Genomic DNA, 21307 nt, shown 5'->3' with positions numbered 1-21307 from the left:
TGGTAAATTTCTGCCAGAGTTGTGGAAATTGTGGGTAACTGTTTAGATGAGCCATCTCAAGCCCTACTAACGCCCTCAATTTCTCCTTTCTTCCTTTGTTCGGGCTTTAGGGGTTAAACCTACTTATATTCCCTGAACATTTCCTCACCCACTCTATCCCCTGGATTATGGAATGAGAGGCTATCTCTCCAGTTATCTCTTTTCTTATCGCCCTTAGAGACACTAAGGGCAAATAAACCTGGGCCAAGTTACCAAACTACCTAACTTTACTTATCTGTAAAATGGGAATAGTATTAGTACTTAACACAGAGATTAGGATATGAATACCAAATCCTTAGACTAGTGTGATACCTAATTAGCATTATGTAAGTGTCAGCCATATGCTTTTATTATCATTAGTATTAAGTAGAACAACGTTTGATTTGTAAGCACTACATATTACTATCACTATTATTATTTGATTGTTAACTGTTATATAAAGTGAAAATAACAACATGAAATCTTTTACTTTAGAAATCTGAGAAAAATCTTGTGTTCATGGCTCCTGATTACTTGATGATTAACAAAGCACTGTTGCCAAAACTTTCATTTTGAGATGGCTCAAAATGGCTCCTCCATTTTTCTCATATCTGTTCCTCTGTTGTGTCTTTCTCTCACCTAGCCTCATTTATTCAAACTCTGTTGTTCCCTTATGGCCTAACTTAAATGGGCCCTCCTTCACAAAGCTTTCTATGAAGCCCACCTTCTAACATAGTAATAACTTACCATTTTTATATTACATTGTTTTGTTTATTTTTGTCTCTCTCCCCAATTAGAATGTAAGCTTCATGAGGACAGGAATAACTGCATTTTGTTAATGGATGAATCCTTGTGCCTAGAATAGTAGCTGGCATATAGATTATTGATAAAAATTGTTGAATAATTAATATTCAATCTGGCCTATGTCAGACTTGTTAGATTAATAAATCCTTATCTGTTTAAGCCACTATAGTTGTGTATTCTGTTACTTACAGCTGAAGACATTCCTGATGTTAAAGCATTATAGAATATGCATAGAATATTTGTTGTTATCCCCATCATTGTTATTACTGTTATTATGAATTAACCAGCATTTATTATGTGCTTACTATGTGCTAGGCATGATGTTCAGTATTTTTAGCACATTGCTAAATAAGCATCATCTTTTTTAACCTTTGCAATAATTTCTGAAGTACATACCAATTTTAGAGATGAAGAAACTGAGGCTCAGAAAAGCTGAACAGTTTGCTCAAGGTAACAAAACTAGGAAATGACTGGCACAAACTATAAATGCAAATTTCTGGCTCCAGTGCCTATACTCTTACCTAGTATGCTGTACTGCCATGTCTGTGAAATATACATAGAAGTATTTTCCTCTTAAAATAACTATAAGCTCCACAAGTCAGAAATCCTGTTCTCCAAGCCACGGTAGCCACTAAAGCAATTAATATATTGAGCCCTCAAGTAGCTACTCAGTAAATATTTGTTACAGAGATAAGTGAATACCAATCCTGCTCTGGGAATCTGAGTTTTTATAAAAATGAGACATGAATATACACTGTTAAAAAATTACTATATTCTCAAGTATGTGCCCCTAGTTTCTCTTGATTGCAGGAATTTTTCCTTCTGTTTTGGTGATATTTGTCACTCAGGCATCTGGAATCAAAACACCATCTCTGTTACGGTCTGAATGTTTGTGTTCCCCCAAAATTCATAGTCGAAACCCTAACCCGCAAGGTGATGGTACTAGCAGGGGGCATTTGTGGATGGTTGGATCACGAGGACAGAGCCCTCATGAATGGGATCAGTCCTCTTTTGGAGGTCTGAGAGAGCTCATTTGCCCCCTCTGCCATGAGAGGACACAGTGAGAAAGTACCATCTGTGAACCAGGAAACAGTCCCTCACCATATACCAAATCTTCCAGGACCTTGATCTTGGACTTCACAGTCTTCAAAACTGTGAGAAATAAATTTCTGTTGTTCGTAAGCCACTTGGTTTATGGTATTTTGTTTTAGCAGCCCAAACAGGTTAAAACAGTCTCCTAACAAATTAAATAATTGGTGCTCTATGTATTTAAAGATAATGATGGATTTATTTTCAATACATGGCTTTCTGCCACATATGGTAACCCCTAGGCCCTTAGGCAGCTATTTTTTTATGCAAAATATTTTATGCCAGTCCCTTGTTGGGTAAGACAAGTAAATAAATGAAAACACACACACACACACACACACACACACACACACACAGAGCATACACATAAATATATAAAAACATATATGGAGAAGGCAGTCAAAAACTGACTGGACCCATGAAGAGAATCCCCAATGCATGCAATTCTTTTTCCTTGCCTTCAGCTTAGTGATCTATAACAGCTTCTCATATCAGACAATAAGTAGAGATGTGTAAGCAGATGCAGATAGATGAATGAACTGGGTGATCTGAAAATCTGTTAGATCTTAGAATTGAAGCATCTAATACATGAATTGAAATTAAAAAAAAAAATTCTCCTCCTCCAAACAGTTGTATGAACAAATCAAAAGGAAAAGAAGAGTTGGAGGGAAAATGAGACAAAGAACAAAATCTGGTCTATGTGACACATTTATGAAACTGATGGCCTGTCAGCAAGACACTGATGAATATTTTTGCAGGATAAAAATGGCAACGCAGGTCTAAAAATAAACCACTGCGCTGCAGACCTGTCTGGTTCAGCTACACCACTGGAATATAAACATCCTCACTAGTACATTTTGACTCAAGGTTTCACAAAGAAGGAAAAACTGAACGTTTTGTTAGTAAGACAAGATATTTTACATGGTTATAAATCAATTATGTTCTCTATATAATATACATTGAATTTAAGTGTAATGATTTTCATTTTCTAAAAAAGGTAAAATAAATGCTAATGGCAATATGCCACTAACTAACCTTTTACAAAAGACTATTTCCTCCCAACCCAATTATAATAAAATTAGAGTGGTATTATCATTATCTCATGATAATATGATAATATCCTAAAATAGGAATTTAAAAATAAAATTATAAATTATTTCTAAGCTGAATTGAATGACAGATCTAGTCAAAATGCTATCTCCAAATGGCTCTTGAAAAGGGGTGAAAACGCTATTATCTCATTTTGCATCCAAATTTACAATAAAAGCTACTATCTAAAATGCAAAAGTGAATTTACTATCCTTTACAAGTAGCACTTTAATTCATCAAATCCATTCACCTTATTCAATCTTGCCTTGTGTTACGATTCTGGTCTTAGCTAAATAGTGATTTCAATTCTAAGAGTTACAAACCTCTGGAAGGTTCTCCTAGAACATTCTGATTACTAACATGCCACCTTTTTTTAATAGTAAAAATGAATTAATTCTCCATACCAATAAAATGTGAATAATAAATTACACTTGATCCTTTATGACCACACTGAATTGGAATAAATAGAAAATTTTAAATGACCATTCTGCTTCCACCTGTGGCCACTAGTCTATTCACGGCACAGCAACCAGGGGCATCTTTGCAAAAAGTAAATGACATCACATCACTACCCCTGTTCAATTCCTTCAGTGACTTCCCATTACTCAAAATAGCACACCACCATGGCAGGCGAATTCTTAATTTTTTTTTTTCTTGTTGCCCAGGCTGGAGTGCAATGGTGTGGTCTCGGCTCACTGCAACCTCTGCCTCCTGGGTTCAAGCAATTCTCCTGCCTCAGCCTCCCAAGTAGCTGGGATTACAGGCACCTGACACCATTCCCAGCTAGTACTTTTGTATTTTTAGTAGAGATGGGGTTTCACCATGTTGGCCAGGCTGGTCTCTAACTCCTGGCCTCAAGTGATCCACCCATCTCGGCCTCCCAAAGTGCTGGGATTACAGGTGTGAGCCACCACACCTGGCCAATTCTTAAATTTTTTGTAGAGACAAGAGCTCACTATGTTGGCCAGGCTGGTCTCGAATCCCTGGCCTAAAGCAATCCTTCCGCTTCAGCCTCCCAATGTGCTGGGATTACAGGTGTGAGTGACTAGTCTCCTTGCCTAATTCTTGACAGCAGATAGCTACACATTAAAATATAAATACATCCTCCAATATACATCTGTATACTTCCTCCATTGCAGCTGGTATGCCATCCAAGTAATGGCAAAGTCTTCTAATGAAGAGGAAAAGAAGAAAAAAACACATATAAAGAGCTGTAAGATAAAAACAATTTCACTTTAGGAGTCTTCATTTTCAAACTTATTTTTGCAGTAGGGTCACAAAGTTAATAATAGTCAAGAGAAAACTCTCAATTCCCACTTCGAGCTTGCTCGTCTGTCAGAACTCCCCATGGGACCACCCACTTATTCAGTTGCTCAAGCCAAAAGCCTCAAAGTTGGCTTTAATTCCTCCCATTCCCATATCCCATATTCAATAATCCATAAGACCTGTCTAATACATACCACGTATGACCACTTCTCACTCCTAGAAGTACCATGCCCTGGTTCAAGGCCCCATCATTTATACCTCCCCTAGATGACTGCAAGCCTCCTTTACAACATCCTACTTCCACCCTTTGCCACTAGTCTATTTACCACACAGCAGCTAGAGACATCTTTGCAAAAAGTAAATGACATCACAACCTTAGCCCTGTTCAATTCCTTCAATGACTTCCCATTACTCAGAATAAGAGCTCAAGTTTTTTTATGTCCTACAGGATATTTCATGACCTCGTTCATGCCCCTCTTCTACTACCATTTTCTCCTCTTATACTCTCGGCTTTGCCTTTCCTCAAACACCCCAAGCCCAGGCCCACCCATGGGTCATTTCACTTGCTTTTTCCTCTGCCTGGAACATTCTTTTTCTTTTTTGAGATGGAGTCTTGCTCTGTTACCCAGGCTGGAGTGCAGTGGTGCGATCTTAGCTCACTGCAACCTCTGCCTCCCAGGTTCAAGCGATTCTCCTGGCTTAGCCTCCCGAGTAGCTGGGACTACAGGCATGTGCCACCATGTCCAGCTAATGTTTTTGTATTTTTAGTAGAGATGGGGTTTCACCATGTTAGCCAGGATGGTCTCGATCTCCTGACCTGGTGATCTGCCCACCTCAGCCTCCAAACGTGCTGAGATTACAGGCATCAGCCACGAGGCTCAGCCTGCCTGGAACACTCTTACCCCATGTTTGGCTCCTTCTCACACTAAGGCCACTCAACGTCATGTCTTCAGAGAGGGCTTCCTGACCACCCTATCTAAAATATCCCCACCCCAACTACCTATTTACTAGTTACTTTCTATCCCAGATTCTTGCTTTATTCCAATTCCATGTGCAATTACATTATTTATCTAGTATTATTGTCCATCTTCCCATACTTGAATGTAAGCTCTATGACTGTCTTGCTCATCACCATATTCCCTTAAAAAAAACTAACATATAAATTAGTAATCTGCAGCAGCAAAAACTGCAAAATCAAATACCTATAGGAGCCAAGAGGTCATGAAAGGGAGTAAATCAGGCAATTTCCAGCTAATATGGAAATGAAGGCCCAACACAAAAACAGCTTACTATTTCTCAAGAGAGACCTGATATACAACCTTCTAGATAAAATCTTCCAATTGTTTGATGATAAATTATGTTGGTTTTTTTTCATTAAAACTCTATCCAAGCCAAATATACCATATCTGTGAGCCAGATACATACACAGGCTACCACTTGTTAACTTCTCACCTATAGTAAATCTTCCAAGTTTAAACTTACTAGGTGCAATAGATTATTCTATAGATGACTATAAGTCATCCCATTCCACATGCTCTTTTGCAATGTGAATTTGCCATTCCTCCCATCAAGAGATGGAATCTATTTTCCCTTCCTTGGATATGTGACTTGCTTTGATTGACTTGCTTAAGGGAAGTGTCAAACAGCCTAAAATATGCAGCATTGGTTTTGGGACCTGATGGCAGGCAGAGGCTGAAAAAGTGGAAAGTCAGTTGTTAGCAAAGGCCAGAAGAGCCATGAGAAAATTGCTATTAGATGCAGGAGAGAGAGTGCCTCATGTTACACAGTGGTGGAATGTTTGGCAAGACTGTTGTCTGCAATAATATTTACCTAATTTAACAATTACATAAGATAGAATATTTACCTAATTAACTTATCGACTGGCTAAAGATATTTCCAGGTAGAACACTGAAAGTAGTACCAACTGGCTTCTTTCAGCTGCATATGATAAAGTATGGGGAAGAGAGAAATAAACTAAAGAAGGACCTGTTTAATTTTTAAGCAGAATTTAGAGGAAGTAAAGAGGGCCCAAAACAGTCTCTACAACTGGCGAAAGACCTGAAATTTAAAAATGGTCTCTGGGGAGATATCAAATCAGAGGTTTGTCCATAAGATCTTTTGTTGAGACCTTGAAAATATAGACCCTTCTCATCTATACAAAGGGACTTCTAAGAATCTTAATGACCTTTTCTTCAATAGGCAGACCCAAAGTAAAGACAGTTCTGTCCTGGAAAGGGATTATAAATGTGGCTTTTGGGACATAGAATCAATCCCTAATAACATTCATAGAAAACTCTCAAAGTTTTAAAGAAAACTATAGTACTAAAAGTACCACCAGTTTGGACTAAAAGAGAAAGAAACAGTTCAAAATGGGAGAAATAAAATATCTGTGGGTTCCCAACTTCACATAGGTAAGAAGCAAGTTGAAAAGCTACTCAGCTGCAAATATGACCTATTTCTTATGAAAAAGAAAAAAGAAGGAGAAAGCCAAGAGCCCAAAGGGTAGAGCTAATAGTCTTACAAAACAATGTACTAGGGAACAACTCTCAAAGAGCAGAACTGGGCACTATTCAAGGTATATATATATATATATATTTTTTTTTTTTTTTTGAAGTCCTTGTCCTTTATTGCACAAGGAGTGAGGGAAGCAGACAGACCAGTTGGACCATAGTAGATGGGTGTATGAGGACAAAATGCTACCTGAAAGCCAGCCAACCCATACTCGCCTGAAATGGATGCTAATACCCTTCCAACTCTGGGCATTGGTTTCACACACAGCCTCTTCCAGGGATAAAAGGGGTTCTTCTAAAGCTTCTTGTTACCCTCAACCATGGAGGCAAGTTCCGAGTTCTGGTTTTCCTATGACGCTAACTCTAGTCACATAGATCTCTGGAGTGATCAAACATGGTGGAGTGGCAGGGTGAGTATTCCAAAAGCATAAGTAAAACAAGAGTCTTGACCAAGCCCTGTTACAATGTCAATGCCTGTATATGGCCTCCCAGCCCAACCAGAAATTGACAGAGGCATGTATATGGTGAAAAGATATACATATATTTAGAATTAGCCATCTGGACTAAGTTTAGATGATCCCAATTTTGTTGGCAACATCCAAAGCATTGTAATCAGGAGCCAGTTGAACATATGCTTTCTTCTCTCCATCAGGCTGAATCAGGGTGTTGACCTTGGCCACATCAATGTCATAGAGCTTCTTCACAGCCTTTTTGATCTAGTGCTTGTTGGCTTTAACATCCACAATGAACACAAGTGTGTTGTTGTCTTCTATCTTCTTCATGGCAGACTCAGTGGTCAATGGAAACTTGATGACAGCATAGTGGTCAAGCTTGTTTCTCCTGGGGGTGCTTTTCCGAGGATATTTGGGCTGCTTCCGGAGTCGTGGTGTCTTGAGCCACCAGAAGGTGGGTGACGTGCGGGTCTTCTTTTTTTTGTGGCTGTGAACGCCTTTCAACACTGCCTTCTTGGCCTTTAAAGCCTTTGCTTTGGCTTCAGCTTTAGAAGGGGCAGGAGCTTCCTTCTTTGCTTTCGGCGCCATCTTGTGAAAAGGCTATTCAAGGTATATTTTTGATACATGGGGTAAGAGACTTAGTAACATGTGCCCAGATGAATTTCAAAACTGCTATGGAACAGTGCTTCCAATTCTTCCTCTTTTTAAATGAGAGCATCTACTACAGTTTTCTTGCCCCTGTCTCACCACTGTATGTTGGATGGGGGATGGGAGACAGAGGCAGGTAACTTATATTTTCATTCACAGATTTCTAGATCTAAAGAAGCTGTACTGGAGCAGCTGTGCCTAAGAAATCTCATATGCATCTGGACTTTAGTTGGATGAAAAGATACTGGACTCCAGGTTGATGCCATAATGGGATAAGACTTCTAAGAGAGGAGTAAGTATATTCTGCACGTGGAAGAAATGTGAATTGATATGTTCAGAGGGCAGACTGTAGCACACTATTTCCAAAGACAGCTGCAACAATACCTTCCATCTCATGCCACTTCGCTATAGGAACTTGACATTCTCCAATCAAAAAGTAGAATCTTTTCCCTTCCACTTAAATCTGAGCTGGTCCTGTGACTTGCTTTGACCAACATAATTTGGTAGAACTGGCCAGGTGCAGTGGCTCATGCCTGTAATCCCAACACTTCGGGAGGCCAAGGCGGGTGGATTGCTTGAGGCCAGGAGTTTGAGACCAGCCTGAGCAACATGGCGAAATTCCATCTCTACTAAAAATATAAAAATGAGCTGGGTATGGTGGCACATGCCTGTAATCCCAGCTTCTTGGGAGGCTGAGGTATGAGAATTGCTTAAACCCAGGACGTGGAGGTTGCAATGAGCCAAGATGGTGCCACTGCACTCCAGCCTGGGCGACAGAGCCAGACTCTGTCTCAAAAAAAAAAAAAAGAAGAAGAAGAATGTGGCATAACTGACAGTGTATAACTTTCAGATCAAGGCCTTAAGATATCTTACAACTTCTGTTTTCACCTTGGAACAATCTCAGTACCATGTAAGGAAGCTCAACCTAGTCTAGTAAATAATGAGAGACCACATGGAAGAAAACTGAGGCTTCCTTGGTAACAACTAGTATCAAGGCCCCAGACATGGAGGTGAGGCCATCGTGAACCCTCTACCCCCAGCCAATACCACGTGGAATAGAAAAAAGTTGTCTCCAATAAGCCCTGCCCAAACTCCGGATCCACAAAATCATAAGCAATAATTTTTTTTAATCACTAAGTTTTAGGATAGTTTGTTATGTAGCAATAGGTATCTCAGACACTGGAGAAAAGGCTAGTCTGAATAATGGAAATGAATGAATTCTTGAATTTTTAAAAAACACATTTCTAATACGGTTTAAGCATTCACAGTGACTTTTAGCATAATAGCCTAGGATTCATTCCTTTATATACCAAATATTTACTGAGCTTCTAATATATGTCAGGTACTGTTCTAGGCTCTGAGAAAACAGTGAATTAAAGTCCTCATGGAATTGATATTCCAGTAAGAGGAATAAAAACAGGCCTCTAAGGATCTGCTTTAATAAGTAAGATGATTTCTTATTAGCACATCAATATTGTAAGTTAGTGTTTGCCAAATAACTAAATCTAGTCTTAACTTTCTCCTTGAAATCGTTACTTGGATGCTTTATCACTGTACCAGGAGCTATTTTTAGCCCAGCTTTTCTTCAGACTGAGCTAGGAAAAAAGCAAGGTCAAAATGATATAAGAGTGCTAGTAAATTTTGTGCATGTGAATATTCAGGTACCTTCTATTTACTAAATTTATTCTGATTTAGAACACTAGCACCTTCACACCTTTACTCCTGACATATCCTCTTCTGGGGCACCTTTCCCCTGCCTCCTTCACCTGGGAAACTCCTGACTCCCTCAGGTCTCACCACCATGCCAGATGTTTCTCCTTCTTCTTCCACTGCATCCTATGCACATATATATTTTATATATATATATGTATAATATATATAATATATAATACAATATATATATCTCATCCTGTTGAGTACAGTATAATTTATTGTTTCTTTGTTTAATTGTCCCAACTAGATTGTTAATTCCTCCAGGAGAGGAACTATTCTTTCATTCCTAACATAGAAATCTACATGAATAGCAAGGTGATCAATAGTAAGTGATCAATAAGTGTTTGCGAAATGAATGAGAACCTTGATTAAATCATGGTTCTCTTGTCGGTAGAATGGGGTTAATATTCCAAGGAGAAGATGAAATCGCAACTGCCTGGCAAATTATAAAGTATTACTCAAGTATTTTATCATTATTTACCAGACGTAAGCACAAATTGCCTCTTTATAATACCCAAGTTTACCCTCAGAGTAGGAAGACTTGTTATACTTAAGGACATTCAGAAAAGCATACCAACTTTCAAACAAAATTCCTACACAGTAGATATAAGCTCTGGTTTGTGGTTGCTTTTGTTTTGTTTTCATCAGTCCCTCCATTTTGCAGTCACCTGTTATATGCTATCTGCATTTTAACTCAAAAGCACAGCAGAAAACCTTCAGGGTTTGAGACACATCCAAAGGGCAAATGCAATTTAATCTATGGGTTTGTTAAAAAGTCAGAGGATTTTTTAAATTAAGTTAAGTTTCAGGTTTAACCTAAACCTAACTTAGTTTTCAGAACACAATTCCTCTTCTTTTCACATAAATGTGGCTATTTGAAAACAAGGTGCTTGCATGTTATAGTACCTCAGGCAGGATTATAAAAGTTCAAAGGACTAAACAGATACACATATGCACCATCAGAGTCATAATTCAATCCCAGTTACACCTATCACCTAGCAGGAGGACTTAAAATCAATGCAGTCCAACAGGGTAGCCACTAGATACACATTGCTATTAATTTAATTTTTAATTAAAATGAAACAAAATTAAAAATTCAGTTCGTCAGTCACACTGGCCACATTCCAAGCTCTCAATAGCTGGTGACTAGACGGATTCACAGCCAAATTCTACGAGAGGTACAAAGAGAAGCTGGTACCATTCCTTCTGAAACTATTCCAATCAATAGAAAAAGAGGAAATCCTCCCTAACTCATTTTATGAGGCCAGCATCATCCTGATACCAAAGCCTGCCAGAGACACAACAAAAAAAGAGAATTTTAGACCAATATCCCAGATGAACATTGATGCAAAAATCCTCAATAAAATACTGGCAAACCAAATCCAGCAGCACATCAAAAAGCTTATCTACCATGATCAAGTGGGCTTCATCCCTGGGATGCAAGGCTGGTTCAACATACCCAAATCAATAAACGTAATCCAGCATATAAACAGAACCAAAGACAAAAACCACATGATTATCTCAATAGATGCAGAAAAGGCGTTTGACAAAATTCAACAGCCCTTCATGCTAAAAACTCTCAATAAATTAGGTATTGATGGGACGTATCTCAAAATAATAAGAGCTATTTATGACAAACCCACAGCCAATATCATACTGAATGGGCAAAAACTGGAAGCATTCCCTTTGAAAACTGGCACAAGACAGGGATGCCCTCTCTCACCACTCCTATTCAACATAGTGTTGGAAGTTCTGGTGAGGGCAATCAAGCAGGAGAAAGAAATAAAGAGTATTCAATTAGGAAAAGAGGAAGTCAAATTGTCCCTGTCTGCAGATGACATGATTGTGTATCTAGAAAACCCCATCGTCTCAGCCCAAAATCTCCTTAAGCTGATAAGCAACTTCAGCAAAGTCTCAGGATACAAAATCAATGTGCAAAAATCACAAGCATTCTTATACACCAATAACAGACAAACAGACAGCCAAATCATGACTGAACTCCCATTCACAATTGCTTCAAAGAGAATAAAATACCTAGGAATCCAACTTACAAGGGACGTGAAGGACCTCTTCAAGGAGAACTACAAACCACTGCTCAACGAAATAAAAGAGGATACAAACAAATGGAAGAACGTTCCATGCTCATGGATAGGAAGAATCAATATCATGAAAATGGCCATTCTGCCCAAGGTAATGTATAGATTCAATGCCATCCCCATCAAGCTACCAATGACTTTCTTCACAGAATTGGAAAAAACTACTTTAAAGTTCATATGGAACCAAAAAAGAGCCCGCATTGCCAAGTCAATCCTAAGCCAAAAGAACAAAGCTGGAGGCATCACGCTACCTGACTTCAAACTACACTATAAGGCTACAGTAACAAAAACAGCATGATACTGGTACCAAAACAGAGATATAGACCAATGGAACAGAACAGAACCCCCAGAAATAATACCACACATCTACAACTATCTGATCTTTGACAAACCTGACAAAATCAAGAAATGGGGAAAGGATTTCCTATTTAATAAATGATGCTGGGAAAACTGGCTAGCCATATGTAGAAAGCTGAAACTGGATCCCTTCCTTACATCTTATACAAAAATTAATTCAAGATGGATTAAAGACTTAAATGTTAGACCTAAAACTATAAAAACCCTAGAAGAAAACCTAGGCAATACCATTCAGGACATAGGCATGGGCAAGGACTTCATGTCTAAAACACAAAAAGCAATGACAACAAAAGCCAAAATTGACAAATGGGATCTAATTAAACCAAAGAGCTTCTGCACAGCAAAAGAAACTACCATCAGAGTGAACAGGCAACCTACGGAATGGGAGAAAATTTTTGCAATCTGCTCATCTGACAAAGGGCTAATGTCCAGAATCTACAAAGAACTCTAACAAATATAAAAGAAAAAAGCAACCCCATCAACAAGTGGGTGAAGGATATGAACAGACACTTCTCAAAAGAAGACATTTACGCAGCCAACAGGCACATGAAAAAATGCTCATCATCACAAGCCATCAGAGAAATGCAAATCAAAACCACAATGAGATACCATCTCACACCAGTTAGAATGGCGATCATTAAAAAGTCAGGAAACAACAGGTGCTGGAGAGGATGTGGAGAAATAGGAACACTTTCACACTGTTGGTGGGATGGTAAACTAGTTCAACCATTGTGGAAGACAGTGTGGCGATTCCTCAGGGATCTAGAACTAGAAATACCATTTGACCCAGCCATCCCATAACTGGATATACCCAAAGGATTACAAATCATGCTGCTATAAAGACACATGCACACGTATGTTTATTGCAGCACTATTCACAATAGCAAAGACTTGGAACCAACCCAAATGTCCAACAATGATAGACTGGATTAAGAAAATGTGGCACATATACACCATGGAATACTATGCAGCCATAAAAAAGGATGAGTTCATGTCCTTTGTAGGGACATGGATGAAGCTGGAAACCATCATTCTCAGCAAACTATCGCAAAGACAAAAAACAAAACACCACATGTTCTCACTCATAGGTGGGAATTGAACAATGAGAACACTTGGACACAGGAAGGGGAACATCACACACTGGGGCCTGTTGTAGGGTGGGGGGAGGGGGAGAGATAGCATTAGGAGATATACCTAATGTAAATAACAAGTTAATGGGTGTAGCACACCAACATGGCACATGTATACATATGCAACAAACCTGCACGTTGTGCACATGTACCCTAGAACTTAAAGTATAACAAAAAAATTTTAAAAAGCTGGTGACTACCAAATTGTACAGTGTAGATACAGAATATTTCCATTATCATAAAAAGTTCTGTTGGATAACAGTGCCTTCAATGAGTAAAACATAGGTTTCACATCAAATTACTGAATTTTTCTAATATGATTCTCTGCCTGCAGTAATGAAAACAGTGTGATATTTCTGAAGAAATGTTAAACAAACGGGTAGTATGGAAACACATCACTTTTTCATAGGCTGACATCATGTAAAAGTTTACATTAACATTCATTCTTTGCAATGACTAATACTCCAATTAAGGATAACTCATTTTGTTTAGCAAAGTTTTCTCACTATAACACAGACCTTTTGTAAACGTTGTGAACTCAAAATCTGAGAGAGGTCTCAGTCAGTTTAGAAAGTTAATTTTGCCAACGTTAAGGACGCACCCATGACACAGCCTCAGAAGCTGTACCCCAAGATAGTTGGGGTACAGCTTGCTTTTATACATCTTAGGGAAGATATATACACCAATCAATACACGTAAGATTTACATTGGTTAGATCTGGAAGGGCAGGAAAACTCAGTGCAGGGGAGGGGCTTCTAGGTCATAGGTAGATTTAAACATATTCTGATTGGCAATTGGTTGAAAGAGTTATTATCAGTAGAAAAAAAAATCTCTGGGTTAAGATAAGGGGTTGTGGAGACCAAGCTTTTTGGTTGTTTCTTCATTTTTTGAGACAGAGTCTCACTCTGTCGCCAGGCTGGAGTGCAGTGGCAACATCTCAGCTCACTACAACCTCCGCCTCCCTGGTTCAAGCAATTCTCCTGCCTCAGCCTCCTGAGTAGCTGGGACTACAGGCACATGCCACCATGCCCAGCTAATTTTTGTATTTTTAGTAGAGACGGGGTTTCACCATGTTGGCCAGGATGGTCTTGATCTCCTGACCTCGTGATCTGCCCGCCTCCGCCTCCCAAAGTGCTGGGATTAGAGGCATGAGCCACTGCGCCAGGCTGAGACCAAGGTTTTATTATACAGACAAAGCCTCCAAGTAGCAGGCTTCAGAGAAAATAGATTGTAAATGTTTCTTATCAGACTTAAGGTCTGTGTTGATGTTAATGCTGGAGGGGTATAATGAGGCATGTCCAACCCCTACTTCATGGCCTGAGTCAGTCTTTCAGGTTAAATTTTACAGTGCCCTTGCTGATGAGGGAGTCCATTCAGATGGCTGCAGGGGGCTGGGGGGCCCTTCAAATTTTATTTTTGCTTTACAATGTATATCTTTATCATCACCATCTTTGAAGTTTGGGTTAAGACAGCAATTTTCTAAAAGCTTTCCCATCTGAAAAGTCTGAAAATTTTCTTCAAATTAATACATCACACTGTAGGCCGGGTGTGGTGGCTCATGCCTGTAATCCTAGCACTTTGGGAGGCCAAGGTGTACAAATCAATTGGGCCCAGGAGTTTGAGACCAACCTGGGCAACAAGGCAAAAACCCGTCTCTACTCAAAATATAAAAATTAGTCAGGTGTGGTAGTACACATGTGTAGCCGCAGCTACTTGGGAGGCTGAGGTGGGAGGATCACTTAAGCCCGGGAGGCTGATGCTACAGTAAGCCGTGATTGTACCACTGCACTCTAGCCTGGGCAACAGAGCAAGACCCTGTCTCAAAAAAAAAAAAAAAAAAAACCAACCAACCAAGCAAACAAAAAAACACACTATAGTTTTAAAAGTACTCTACCTGCTAAAAATATAAGAAGCATACATTACTCTAAAACCTAAATGTTAGTTCTGTAAAATCTAACTTTAGAATGTGCTTTTTGAATAGCTTGTTTCTAAAGATAAAATAAATATCTGTGCAAACAACTAAATTTATAAAATGATACACTAATCCAGTACTAAGATTTATATTTTATATGCATGAAGTAGGTTCTTTTCTTTTGAAATATTAAACAAGCTTTCAAAAGCATGATTCAAAGGTAGTTTATAGAAATCCCACAAATTCAATGGAATTTTCAAAGAGTTTCTAAGAACAATGGTAAATTATTTACCTACTTTAAAAAGAATGACAGCTAGGCCAGGTACGGTGGCTCATGCCTGTAATCCCAGCACTTTGGGAGCCTAAGGTGGGTGGATCACTTGAGGTCAGGAGTTCGAGACCAGCCTGGCCAACATAGTGAAACCCTATCTCTACTAAAAATACAAAAATTAGCCAGGCGTGGTGGCGCATGCACCTGTTGTCCCACCTATTCGGGAGGCTGAGGCAGGAGAATCACTTGAACCCAGGAGGTGGAGGTTGCAGTGAGCTGAGATCGTGCCACTGTACTCCAGTCTGGGCAACAGAGCAAGACTCCATCTCAAAAAAACAAAAAAATACTGACAACTAAGTATTTTTGCTCTAGGCTCTCTTGGGAGGGCAAAATATGGTTTATTTTCAAATACTGGATTAAAACCCCAAATAAACTTCATTTTAATAAAAATCATCTTCAATATAAATCTTTAGGAAGTCTTCAGTGCTCATTAAGCACCCTCTAGAGTCAGTTATAGTTCAGAATGAATCAGATCTTAAAACATAATTCATTATTTAAAATAAAAATAAAATAAAGATAAATTATTTTTAAGGAACTTAAATCACATATCATTTCCCCTCAAGAATTTCAAAATTTATCACTAAAAGTTTACATATCCTGCTTTTTCTAAAAGTGAGTTCACTCTGGCAGTGTCTCTGAGATATTTATGTTACTTTGCAAAAGATGGTTCAAGTAAAAGATACTATCATTTTGAAAGTCTACCATGCAAGGATCCCTGCTTTAAAATCTGTAAGTCAAGTCTTTTTATGTCTAATTGTCCTGTATGTGCCTACATTTTAAGAATCACTCTAACTGTAAAAAGGTTTGCAGAAGATACGCTCCATTAAAATAAGATAAAGAAGGAAACATATTTTTTTGAGTATGTAGAAAACTTCAAATGACAACTCATTGTAAGGAGAGTTGGCTCAGGGTTTTATAAGAGTTAAGAAAAAGAAAGCCTCTGTTTACTGTTTCTCAACTATCACCCACTATATTCTTTTAGGGAAACGTATCTCCCAATTTCCACCAACACAAAACCATCAAGCCTCCTTTAACATTTCAGCTTCAACTTAGTTACCTAGTTCTCCCTCCCTGGAAAGGCAGAAACACAGGCAGTCTAGCATCCCCTAAACCTGGCTCCATTCCCCAGCCCAGAGTTGCACACATACCAGCCCATGTTCTGAACACGTGCCTCTGTAACCCTCACAGGTGCTCAGTCACACATAGTCACCATTCACACTGATGAAGCCCAGTGTTCACCAAGAGATCAAGTTCAGGCCAAGCCACAGAGGTCAGGTCAACTCTCTCCCTTTTCTATTCAAAAAAGGGGGAGTCATAGTCAATTCATAGTTTTCTGAATGATTTGAATATACAAGTAGCAGCAAAATGTTTCTTGTTTATATCTACTTAATTTAAGGTTTTCTTTCATCTGTTCAAAAAATTTAAAAAATTAAAAGTTATCATTTGAGTTCATTCTAGGGGAGAAAAAAATCCAATTACTCACCTCCTGTTACACTTGCCTAATGTGTCAAAAACTGAATACATCCTACCAAAGAGGACAAAAGGCTGAAAAGCATTGCATCAAAGACATTAAGTCAGATAAATGATAATATATCCTTCTTTGATTCATCAACAAATTCATCAAGAGGAGGACTTATGCATAATAGTCTTGCTTATGGGCCAGGTGCAGTGGCTCACGCCTGTAATCCCAACACTTTGGGAGGCCAAGGCAGGCGGATCACCTGAGGTCAGGAGTTTGCAACCAGCCTGGCCAACATGGCAAAACCCTGTCTCTACTAAAATTACAAAACTTAGCCAGGTGTGGTGGTGCGCGCATGTAATCCCCGCTACTCGGGAGGCTGAGGCAGGAGAATCACTTGAACCTGGGAGGCAGAGGTTGCAGTGAGCCAAGATCATGCCACTGCACTCCAGCCTGGGCGACAGACCAAGGCTCTGTCTCAAAAAAAGAAAAAAAAAAAAGTCTTGCTTATGAGGGGTGAAAACAATTTCTTTCTTTTATGTAGAAAACAGCTATGCAGCTTGAACTTTACCTGGCTGTGTTACATCCTCTCCTCTCTGCTGCTTCTTACCTGAGCTATTTCACTGCCCTGTGTTTTCTCCACTGGAGGGCACAGTTAGCTTAAAAACAAAAAAAAGGTGAAATCTCATTTGGTCTGTTCTATAGTTCCAGAAAAAGCATGGGCGAGAAGAAGGTTATAGTTGCTATTGGGAATGATGTTTCAGTAATATTTTGGAATTTATCTCTGTTATCCTTGAAAACCATTATAAAAGATAATCACTAATTGGCTAATAGCCAAATATGCTCCAAATATCATGATCTATGAAGTATAAATAAAAGATGAGGTAGAAAACAAGGAAGATAAAATGCGATGGTAGAAATGATCCATTTTAGGCACAGAGTAACCTACATACAAATAGAAATTATCTTTTTCAACAATAGTACACCCAACTACTGCGGTCCCAGTAAGACATCTCCATGAGAATGTGGTGTTGAACTATTCAGTTCTTTTGCAATGATAAAATTTATATGTTCAGCAAAAATGGGGTTATTCTTATTTTTTGCATAATTATTTTAGAGTTGATCCAATGGGGGATGCAATTCAGCATTTCATTCACAGCTGCCTTTTCTTTATAAACCTAATAAGTCCTAAGGGTGTACTGCAAAATATTTTCAGTATGTTTAGGAGAAAGATTAATAAAGAGATAAATAGTTACTGCCCTTCTAGATAAAGTCAATAAATGTATAGTTTTCAGAGAGATGTGTAAAACAATAGCCTATTGTTGTTTTAAAAATTGCATTAGAATAAAACTGTTATTCCTCTTCAGCTTACCAAAAAGCTTTCCAAGCTTTTATTTGTGTTAAAAGTAATGTGATTACCTCTATGCTGTTACCCAGCATATCATGATTTATTAGGTCAACTGACAAAATATTATAACTTATGCTCTGGGACTGAATGTTTGCATCCCCCTAAATTCATATGTTGAAGCTTAAATCCCCAATGTGATGGTATCTGCGGGTGGGGCCTTTGGGAGGTAATTATTAATGGGATTAATGCCCTTACAAAAAAAGACACAAGCATGTGAAGATACAATGAAAGACAGCCATCTGCAAACCAGGAAAAATCCCTCACCTGACATCAGAAGCCTTGATCTTGGACTTCCCAGCCTCCAGAATTTTTAGAAATAAATTTGTTTTGTTTCAGCCATCTAGTCTATAGTATTCTGTCACAGCAGCCCAAACTGACCAAGACAACTTAGTTTTTTGTTAGATAGTCCACTTTAATTTTTGTAAAGTAACAAATGCGGGAAAAATAACAGGTGAGATTAATTAAGTCTTCAAAAAAATTATCCTAAACATCATGTATATTTAAACAAATTATGCATGTTATTTTAGAAGTGATTCACTAAAGAAACCATAATTCTACACAATTCAATGGCTGCCAGACCCATCCTCTGCACTTCTAATAGAAGACGGAATTCCATTTGCCTGGTAACACAACTGATAACTCCCAATCCTTTTCCCTACTTATTTAAATTGTGACTATCTCTCAGAAGAGTATTCTAGGCAAAGGGATAAATTAGTACAAAGTTTGTGCCATAAATACACAAGGAATGGCAAAGAGGCCAGTACGGTTGGAGTGGAGTAAAGAAATTCCATTCAGGTCTCAGTCTAAATGTCAACGTGTCAAGAAAATCTTCCCTAACCATCATCCTATGCAAAGAAGCAGGGATACAAACTTCCTCTCTATCCTCCTCTATTATTCTATCATCTACTTTATTTTTCTTCTTAGTACGTTTCACCACCAAACTTACCAAATGTCTGCTTATTGTCCATCTTTCCTCATTAAAATGCAGGCTCCATGAGAGCAAAGACTTTGCCCATTTTGTTCACTGCTACGCCCCTAGGCATTGCAAAGCGTCTGACATACCAGTGGTGATCAATTAATTTATTGAATCAGTTAAATAAAAGAATAACTATGGGGTATGGAGAGAACCTAAGAATAGACGATATAACTTCTCTGATGTTATATCTTACTCTTGATGATATATCTATGGTATATGTCATATCCCTGATATGAGGCATCAGTACCAAATAAGGGGCAGAAATGACAGTAATATAAAAATATAACAAAAAATAGAAAAAGAGGCATAAAATTTTCAAAATTAAAACCTGTAATAATAGCTTTCCTATTCATCTTGTACTTGCCTTTGGCCCATTATCAAAGAATTAAGATTATTTTACTAGTCAGCATAATACTGTACCTTAAACACAGGAAGCGTCGTCTTTCCAAGACCTAATGAGTATTTCTCCTATAAAACTAGAAGGCAGGAAAAGAATGCACACCCACCCCCCACAACACACACACACACACACACACACACACACACACACACACACCCCCCCCTTCATTCACAGAGCAAAGCTTGACTAAGTTACTGAATCTCTTTTATCAGAAAGGATACCCCCAACCAAAAAGGCAGCTTCCCTTAAACCCCAAGCAATAGTGTATGACCAAAGTCTTCACAGACTGAGGTCTTTTTTCTGTTTTGATACAGAGTCTCACTCTGTTGCCCAGGCTAGAGTGCAGTGATGTGATCTTGGCTCACTGCAGCCTCCACCTTCCAGGTTCAAGCAGTGCTTCTACCTCAGCCTCCCAAGTAGCTGGGATTAAAAGCGTGCATCCTCATGATGGCTAATTTTTGTATTTTTAATAGAGACGGGGTTTCACTATCTTGGCCAGGCTGGTCTCGAACTCCTGACCTCAAGTGATCTGCCCACCTCGGCCTCCCAAAGTGCTGAGATTAGAGGCATGAGCCATCATGCCAGCCTGAGGATTCATTTCTTATTATCCTAGAGTCCTTTTAGACTTCGGCCTTATATTACTGCTATTAAAGATAAACAATCTCTGTCTTCTTTTTTAAAGCCATATTTATACACACACATCAGGCTCTCCTGGTTCTTAAAGTCTACATCAGTAAGGACACACCCCCACCCCACCAGGGATGCAAAGTAGAGTCCATGTCCCTGAGTTCCATACATCTTTGCTCCAGCTTTTAAGTGACCCGGATGGTACATTTCCCCACCATTTCTATTTTAAAAATAAAGAAATCTACCAGCCTAGGCAATATAGTGAAACCCTGTCTCTACAAAAAATACAAAAATTAACTGGGAAAGATGGCATACACCTGCAGTTCCAGCTACTAGAGAGGCTGAGGTGGGAAGGATTATTTGAGCCGGGGAGGTCAAGACTGCAGTGAGCATGTCACTGCATTCCAGCCTGGGTGACAGAGCAAGACCCTATCTCAAAAAAAAAAAAAAAAAAAAAAGAGGAGAGAGGAAAAAAAGAAATTTAAATGCCACTGAATCTGTAACCTTATACTTCCCAAACCAGGAGCATCTGAAATGGATTTCACAACCTTTATACTTAATACATTAATATGGAAAAATGGCAGAGTTAAGATGATACCCCCAGGATGATGAATACAATTGACTTCTTATTGGATATGGAATGTAATTAGAAAGAAATATGCACAAAGGACAGTAACGTATCCACATATAGATGTACCCACTCAGCCTCACTTCATAGCCAGTCCTGATCCTTTTCAAATTCAGTTGAACTACTTTGGGCCACAGTCTCCCAGATTACCAGGTACTTGCTAAAAATATTTAGAGTAACTAAAAGCAGATCATCCCAAGAAACTTACTTCAAGTTAATTGAAAATCCAATATTCCTGAATCATTTGTTAATAGTTCTCAAAGAATAATGGTAATAAGACAATTCCCACATACCTCTACACTTTGGTTTTATAAAGTATAAACCTGGGCACTAAAATAATTTAACTACCTGATATGGACAAGAACTCAATAACCGGCATAATCAGGAATGAGAC

General features: G+C 38.7%; 1 protein-coding gene and 1 pseudogene across 1 annotated transcript in view; both read right to left on the bottom strand.

Moving 5' to 3' along the window:
• The window catches only part of HSD17B12 (hydroxysteroid 17-beta dehydrogenase 12), a 175924-nt gene that overhangs the window by 129379 nt on the left and 25238 nt on the right, over positions 1-21307 (bottom strand). The window lies entirely within an intron of this gene.
• On the bottom strand, positions 784-9153 carry LOC134731196 (large ribosomal subunit protein uL23-like; annotated as a pseudogene).

The sequence above is a fragment of the Pan paniscus genome, chromosome 9 (assembly GCF_029289425.2).
Source record: "Pan paniscus chromosome 9, NHGRI_mPanPan1-v2.0_pri, whole genome shotgun sequence".
Classification (NCBI taxonomy): Eukaryota; Metazoa; Chordata; class Mammalia; order Primates; family Hominidae; genus Pan; species Pan paniscus.
The sequence above is the reverse complement of the archived record's forward strand: the minus strand, read 5'-3'. Positions and strand labels throughout refer to the sequence as shown.